A 9,027-nucleotide genomic window follows, 5' to 3' on the forward strand; every position below is an offset into this window, starting at 1 on the left:
CGGTGATGCCATCCAGCCATCTCATCCTCTGCCGTCCCCTTCTCCTCCTGCCCCCAATCCCTCCCAGCATCAGAGTCTTTTCCAATGAGTCAACTCTTCGCATGAAGTGGCCAAGGTATTGGAGTTTCAGTTTTAGCATCAGTCCTTCCAAAGAACACCCAGGACTGATCTCCTTTAGAAAGGACTGGTTGGATCTCCTTGCAGTCCAAGGGACTCTCAAGAATCTTCTCCAACACCACAGTATAGAAGCATCATTCTTCGGTGCTCAGGTTTCTTCACAGTCCAACTCTCACATCCATATATGACCACTGGAAAAACCATAGCCTTGACTAGACAAACCTTTGTTGGCAAAGTAATGTCTCTGCTTTTGAATATGCTATGTAGGTTGGTCATAACTTTCCTTCCAAGGAGTAAGCATCTTTTAATTTCATGGCTGCAATCACCATCTGCAGTGATTTTGGAGCCCAAAAAAATAAAGTCTGACACTGTTTCCACTGTTTCCCCATCTATTTCCCATGAAGTGATGGAACTGGATGCCATAATCTTAGTTTTCTGAATGCTGACCTTTAAGCCAACTTTTTCACTCTCCTCTTTCCCTTTCATCAAGAGGCTTTTTTAGTTCCTCTTCACTTTCTGCCATAAGGGTGGTGTCATCTGCGTATCTGAGGTTATTGATATTTCTCCCAGCAATCTTGATTCCAGCTTGTGCTTCTTCCAGCCCACCATTTCTCATGATGTACTCTGAATATAAGTTAAATTAGCAGGGTGACAATATACAGCCTTGACGTACTCCATTTCCTATTTGGAACCAGTCTGTTGTTCCATGTCCAGTTCTAACTGTTGCTTCCTGACCTGCATATAGGTTTCTCAAGAGGCAGGTCAGGTGGTCTGGTATTCCCATCTCTTTCAGAATTTTCCACAATTTATTGTGATCCACATTGTCAAAGGTTTTGGCATAGTCGATAAAGCAGAAATAGATGTTTTTCTGGAACTCTTTTGCTCTTTCCATGATCCAGCAGATGTTGGCAATTTGATCTCTGGTTCCTCTACCTTTTCTAAAACCAGCTTGAACATTTGGAAGTTCACGGTTCACGTAATGCTGAAGCCTGGCTTGGAGAATTTTGAGCATTACTTTTCTAGTGTGTGAGATGAGTGCAATTTTGCAGTAGTTTGAGCATTCTTTGGCATTGCCTTTCATTGGGATTGGAATGAAAAGTGACCTTTTCCAGTCCTGTGGCCACTGCTGAGTTTTCCAAATTCGCTGGCATATTGAGTGCAGCACTTTCACAGCATCATCTTTTAGGTTTTGAAATAACTCAGCTGGAATTTCATCACCTCCACTAGCTTTGTTCGTAGTGATGCTTTCTAAGGCCCACTTGACTTCACATTCCAAGATGTCTAGCTCTATGTGAGTGATCACACCTTTGTGATTATCTGGGTCATCAAGATCTTTTCTGTACAGTTCTTCTGTGTATTCTTGCCACCTCTTCTTAATATCTTCTGCTTCCGTTAGGTCCATACCATTTCTGTTCTTTATCGAGCCCATCTTTGCATGAAATGTTCCCTTGGTATCTCTAATTTTCTTGAAGAGATCTCTAGTCTTTCCCATTCTGTTGTTTTCCTCTACTTCTTTGCATTGATTGCTGACGAAGGCTTCCTTATCTCTCCTTGCTATTCTTTGGAACTCTGCATTCAGATACTTATAGCTTTCCTTTTCTCCTTTGTTTTTCACTTCTCTTCTTTTCACAGCTATTTGTAAGGCCTCCCCAGATAGCCGTTTTGCTTTTTTGCATTTGTTTTCCATGGGAATGGTCTTGATCCCTGTCTCCTGTACAATGCCACAAACCTCCATCCATAGTTCATCAGGCACTCTATCTATCAGACCTAGTCCCTTAAATCTATTTCTCACTTCCACTATACAATCATAAGGGATTTGATTTAGGTCATACCTGAATGATCTAGTGGTTTTCCCTACTTTCTTCAATTTAAGTCTGAATTTGGCAATAAGGAGTTGATGATCTGAGCCACAGTCAGCTCCTGGTCTTGTTTTTGCTGACTGTATAGAGCTTCTCCACCTTTGGCTGCAAAGACTATAATCAATCTGATTTCGGTGTTGACCATCTGGTGATGTCCACGTGTAGAGTCTTATCTTGTGTTGTTGGAAGAGGGTGTTTGCTATGACCAGTGCGTTCTCTTGGCAAAACTCTTATAGCCTTTGCCCTGCTTCATTCTGTATTCCAAGGCCAAATTTGCCTGTTACCCTAGGTGTTTCTTGACTTCCTACTTTTGCATTCCACCTGTTACTCAGTCACTAAGTTGTACCTGACTCTTTGGAATCCCATGGACTGTAGCATGCCAGACTCCTCTGTCCACTGTCTCCCAGAATTTACTCAAATTCATGTCCATTGAGTCAGTGATACTATCTAACCATCTCATCCTCTGCTGCCCCCTTCTCCTTTGCCTTCTGTCTTTCCCAGTAACAGGATCTTTTCCAATGAGTTATCTCTTCACATTAGTTAGGCAAAGCACTGGAATTTCAGCTTCCAGCATCAGCCGTCCCAATGAATATCCAAGGTTGATTTCCTTTAGGATTGACCTGTTTGATCTTCTTGCACTCCAAGATACTTTCCAGAGTCTTCTCCAGCACCACAATTTAAAAGCATCAATTCTTTGGCACTCAGTCTTCTTTATGATCCAACTCTCACATCTGTACATGACTACTGGAAAACTATATGGACTTTGTCAGCACAGTGGTGATATCTCTTTCTCTCTGTGTATGTATATATATATATATATATATATATAGAGAGAGAGAGAGAGAGAGAGAGAGAGAGAGAGAGAGTATTTCAGTCACTCAGTCATGTCTAACTCTTTAAGATCCCATGCACTGCAGGATTCCAGACTTCCCTGTCCATCACCAGTTCCTGGAGCTTGCTCAAACTCATGTCCATCGAGTTGGATCTCCTTGCAGTTCAAGGGACTCTTAAGAGTTTTCTCCAACACCATGGTGAAAAAGCATCAATTCTTTGGCGCTCAACTTTCTTTATAGTCTAACTGTCACATCCATACATGACTACTAGAAAAACCATAATTTGACTACACAGATGTTTGCTAGCAAAGTAATGTCTCTGCTTTTAATATGCTGTCTTGGTTGGTCATAGCTTTTCTTCCAAGGAGCAAGTGTCTTAATTTCAGGGCTGCAGTCACCCTATGCAGTGATTTTGCAGTGATTTTGGAGCCCAAGAAAATAAGAGCTGTCACTAGTTCCACTGTTTCCCCATCTACTTCCCATGAAGTGATGGAACCAGATGCCATGATCTTAGTTTTTTGAATATTGAGTTTTAAGGCAACTTTTTCACTCTCCTCTTTCACTTTCACCAAGAGGCTCTTTAGTTCTTCACTTTCTGCCATAAGGGCAGTGTCATCTGAATATCTGAGGTTATTGATATTTTTCCCGGAAATCTTGATTCCAGCTTGTGCTTCCTCCAGGCAAGCATTTCTCATGATGTACTCTGAATATAAGTTAAATAAGCAGGGTGACAATATACAGCCTTGATGTACTCCTTTCCTGATTTGGAACCAGTCTCTTGTTCCATGTCCAGTTCTAACTGTTGCTTCTTGACTTGCATACAGATTTCTTAGGAGGCAGCTCAGGTGGTCTGGTATTCCCATCTCTTTCAGAATTTTCCAGTTTATTGTGAACCATACAGTCAAAGGCTTTTGCATAGTCAATAAAGCAAAAGAAGATGTTTTTCTGGTATTCTCTTGCTTTTTCGATGATCCAGCAGATGTTGGCGATTTGATCTCTGGCTCCTCTGCCTTTTCTAAAACCAGCTTGAACATTTGGAAGTTCACAGTTTACATATTGTTGAAACCTGGCTTGGAGAATTTTGAGCATTACTTTACTAGCGTGTGAGATGAGCGCAATTGTGTGGTAGTTTGAGCATTCTTTGACATTGCCTTTCTTTGGAATTGTAATGAAAATTGACATTTTCCAGTCCTGTGGCCACTGCTGAGTTTTCCCAATTTGCTGGCATATTGAGTGCAGCACTTTCACAGCATCATCTTTTAGGTTTTGAAATAACTCAGCTGGAATTTCATCACCTCCACCAGCTTTGTTCATAGCGATGCTTTCTAAGGCCCACTTGACTTCACATTCCAGGATGTCTGGCTCTAGGTGGGTGATCACACCATTGTGGTTATCTTGGTCATGAAGATCTTTTTTGTAGAGTTCTTCTGTGTATTCTTGCCACCTTTTCTTAATAGCTTCTGTTTCTGTTAGGTCCATCCCATTTCTGTCCTTTATTGTGCCCATCTTTGCATGAAATATTCCCTTGGTATCTCTAATTTTCTTGAGGAGATCTCCAGTCTTCCCCATACTATAGTTTTCTCCTATTTCTTTGCATTGTTCACTGAGGAAGTCTTTCTTATCTCTCCTTGCTGTTCTTTGGAACTCTGCATTCAAATGGATCTGTCTTTCCTTTTCTCCTTGGCCTTTCACTTCTCTTCTTTTCTCAGCTATTTGTAAGTCCTCCTCAGACAACTATTTTGCCTTTTTGCATTTCTTTTTCGTGGGGATGGTCTTTATTCCTGCCTCCTGTACAATGTCATGAACCTCCATCCATTGATCTTCAGGCACTCTATCAGATCTAATCCTTGAGTCTATTTCTCACTTTCACTGTATAATCATAAGGGATTTGATTTAGATCATACCTGAATGATCTAGTGGTTTTCCCTACTTTCTTCAATTTAAGTCTGAATTTGGCAATAAGGAGTTCATGATCTGAGCCACAGTCAGCTCATGGTTGTTTTTGCTGACTGTATAGAGCTTCTCCATCTTTGGCTACAAAGAATATAATCAATCTGATTTTGGTATTGATCATCTGGTGATGTCCATATGTAGAATCTTCTCTTTTGTTGTTGGAAAAGGGTGTTTGTTATGACCAGTGCATTCTCTTGGCAAAACTCTGTAGGCCTTTGCCCTGCTTCATTTTGTACTCCAAGGCCAAATTTGTCTGTTACTCCAGGTATCTCTTGAATTCCTATTTTTGCATCCCAGTCCCCTATAATGAAAAGGATATCTTTTGGGGGTGTTAGTTCTAGAAGGTTCTAGGAGGTCTTCATAGAACCATTTAACTTCAGCTTCTTCAGCATATTGGTCAGGACATAGACTTGGATTACTGTGATATTGAATGGTTCACCTTGGAAACGAACAGAGATCTTTTGTCATTTTGGAGATTGTATCCAAGAACTGCATTTTGGACTCTTTTGTTGACTATGAGGTCTTCTCCATTTTTTTTAAGGGATTCTTGCCTATAGTATTAGATATAATGGTATTCTGAATTAAATTTGCCCATTCCAATCCATTTTAGTTCACTGATTCATAAAATGTCGATGTTCACTCTTGCCATCTCCTGTTTGACCACTTCCAATTTACCTTGATTCATGGACCTAACATTCCAGGTTCCTATGCCATATTGTTCTTTACAGCATCAGACTTTACTTCCATCACCAGTCACATCCACAACTGGGCATTGTTTTGCTTTGGCTCTGTTTCTGTATTCTTTCCGAAGTTATTTCTCCACTGATCTCCAGTAGCATATTGGGCACTACCAACCTGGAGAGTTCATCTTTCAGTGTCAAATCTTTTTGCCTTTTCATACCGTTCATGGGGTTCTCAAGGCAAAAATACTGAAGTGGTTTGCCATTCCCTTGTCCAATGGACCACATTTTGTCAGAACTCTCCACCACGACCCATCCATCTTGGGTGGCCCTACACGGCATGGCTCATAGTTTCATTGAGTTAGACAAGGCTGTGGTCCTTCTGATCAGTTTGATTAGTTTTCTGGGATTGTGGTTTTCATTCTGTCTGCCCTCTGATGGATAAGGTTAAGAGGTTTGTGGAAGGTTCCTGATGGGAGAGACTGACTGTGGGAGAAACTGGGTCTTGTTCTGATGGGTGGGGCCATGCTCAGTAAATCTTTAATCCAATATTCTATTGAAGGGCGGGGCTGTGTTCCCTCCCTGTTGTATGACCTGAGACCAAACTATGGTGGTATCATATATAAATATAGTTAGTTTTTTAATTAGTAAGTTTTGGCTGTGCCAGGTCTTTGCTGATGCTTGGGCTTTCCTCTAGCTGCAGCAAGCAGGGACTACTCTAGTAGTCGTGAGAAGTTGTGCAGTGCACAGGCTGCTCTTTGTGGTGGTTTCTCTTGTTGTGGAACACTGGCTCTAGAGCACTGCAGGCTTCATAAGCTGTGGCACACAGGAGCAGTAGTCGTGGCTCTGGGGCTCTAGAACACAGGCTCAATAGTTGTGGTGTATGGGCTTAGTTGCTCCATGGCATGTGGAATCTTCCTGCAGCAGGGATCAAATTCATGTCTTCTACATTGGCAGATGGATTCTTTACCACTGAGCCACCAAGAAAGCCCTGATATCTCTGCTTTTGAATGTGCTGTCTTTGGTTTGTCATAGCTTTCCTTCCAAGGAGCAAGTGTCTTTTAATTTCAAAGCTGCAGTCACCATACGCAATGATTTTGAAGCCCAAGAAAATAAAATCTGGCACTGCTTCCTCTTTTCCCCTTTCTATTTGCCATGAAATGATGGGACCAGATGACATGACCTTAGCTGGGTTTTTTTAAATATTGAGTTTCAAGCCAATTCTTTCACTCTCCTCTTACACCTTCATCAAGAAGCTCTTTAGTTCCTCTTCACTTTCTGCCATTAAAGCAGTATCATCTGCATTTCTGAGGTTGTTGATATTTCTCCAGGTAATATTGATTCCTGGAGAATCAACTGGAAAATGTCAGTTTTCATTCCAAACCCAAAGAAAGACAATGCCAAAGAACACTCAAACTACTGCATAGTTGCCCTCATCACACACGCTAGAAAAGTAATGCTCAAAATTCTCCAAGCCACGCTTCAACAATATGTGAACTGTGAACTTCCAGAAGTTCAAGCTGGTTTTAGAAAAGGCAGAGGAACCAGAGATCAAATTGTCAACATCTGCTGGATCATCGAAAAAGCAAGAGAGTTCCAGAAAAACATCTATTTCTGCTTTATTGACTATGCAAAAGCCTTTGACAGTGTGAATCACAATAAACTGTGGAAAATTCTGAAAGAAATGGGAATACCAGACCACCTGACCTGCCTCTAGAAAAATGTGTATGCAGGTCAGGAAACAACAGTTAGAACTGGACATGGAACAACAGACTGGTTCCAAATAGGAAAAGGAGTACGTCAAGGCTGTATATTGTCACCCTGCTTATTTAACTTATATTCAGAGTACATCATGGGAAATGGTGGGCTGGAAGAAGCACAAGCTGGAATCAAGATTGCTGGGAGAAATATCAATAACCTCAGATATGCAGATAACACCACCCTTATGGCAGAAAGTGAAGGGAAACTAAAAAGCCTCTTGATGAAAGGGAAAGAGGAGAGTGAAAAAGTTGGCTTAAAGCTCAACATTCAGAAAACTAAGATCATGGCATTTGGTCCCATCACTTCATGGGAACTAGATGGAGAAACAGTGGAAACAGTATCAGACTTTATTTTTTTGGGCTCCAAAATCACTGCAGATGGTGATTGCAGCCATGAAATTAAAAGATGCTTATTCCTTGGAAGGAAAGTTATGACCAACCTACATAGCATATTCAAAAGCAGAGACAGGTCACCGCCGCAGAGCGGACCTGAGGCCATCAGATCAAGGAGCCCGGTGACGGGAAGGGTTGGGGCTATGGTCGCTCTGCGCACCGCTCCAGCGGCTGGTGCTTTTTTATGAGGGCAAGCTGTGTTCCATGGCAGGGAACTTTTGGCAGAGCTCCACTATTTACAATGGATTTTGGACAAACAAGATCTGTTGAAGGAATGCCAAAAAGATTTAAAGTTTCTCTTGGAAGAAGAGTATGGGAAATTACAGATATTTTTTACAAATGTTATCCAAGCATTAGGTGAACAACTTAAATTAAGACAACAAGTTATTGCCACTGCTACGGTCTATTTCAAGAGATTCTATGCAAGGTATTCTCTGAAAAGTATAGATCCTGTATTAATGGGTCCTACATGTGTGTTTTTGGCATCCAAAGTAGAGGAATTTGGAGTAGTATCAAATACAAGATTGATTGCTGCTGCTACTTCTGTATTGAAAACTAGATTTTCATATGCCTTTCTAAAGGAATTTCCTTATAAGATGAACCATGTATTAGAATGTGAATTCTATCTTTTAGAATTAATGGATTGTTGCTTGATAGTGTATCATCCTTATAGACCTTTGTTCCAGTATGTGCAGGACATGGGCCAAGAAGACATACTGCTTTCCCTTGCTTGGAGGATAGTAAATGATACCTACAGAACGGATCTTTGCCTACTGTATCCTCCTTTCATGATAGCTTTAGCTTGCCTACATGTAGCCTGTGTTGTACAGCAGAATGATGCCAGACAGTGGTTTGCTGAGCTTTCTGTGGATATGGAGAAGATTTTGGAAATAATCAGGGTTATTTTAAAGTTGTATGAGCAGTGGAAAATTTTTGATGAGAGAAAAGAGAGGCAACTATTCTTAGTAAGATGCCGAAACCAAAACCTCCTCCAAACAGTGAAGGAGAGCAGGGTCCAAATGGAAGTCAGAACTCTAGCTACAGCCAATCTTAAAACATTCTGAAGAATTTCATAGTGGACCAGTTGGAAATAAACCACTGGACAGATTTCAGTAATGTCTTCAATGGAACACAAATGAAAATGAATAGCTTGTTTCTGTCAAGCATATTGGGAAGTGATTTTATTTTTGCAAAATGTTTTCCTTACCTAATTTGATTCTAACACATAATTGATTAAAGTCTATTGTTTATGAAAGTTTGGAAAGGTTCTAAGAGGACCTACAGACAGACATAGAGTTTTGAAAATTAATAGCTTCTGATTAGTATAATTTTTCTTAATTTGGATAATAGAAATTCTAACTTTTTATTAAGCCAGAAAACATGAAACATAATTTGTTTAAAATTCTCTTTGGTCACTGAATGACCAAAAAAA

The 9,027-nt window shown here is 40.6% G+C and overlaps 1 pseudogene; it reads left to right on the forward strand.

Moving 5' to 3' along the window:
- Positions 1-7,760: 7,760 nt before the first annotated feature.
- Positions 7,761-9,027, forward strand: LOC113884217 (annotated as a pseudogene).

Source organism: Bos indicus x Bos taurus, chromosome 3 (assembly GCF_003369695.1).
Source record: "Bos indicus x Bos taurus breed Angus x Brahman F1 hybrid chromosome 3, Bos_hybrid_MaternalHap_v2.0, whole genome shotgun sequence".
NCBI classification, from domain to species: Eukaryota; Metazoa; Chordata; class Mammalia; order Artiodactyla; family Bovidae; genus Bos; species Bos indicus x Bos taurus.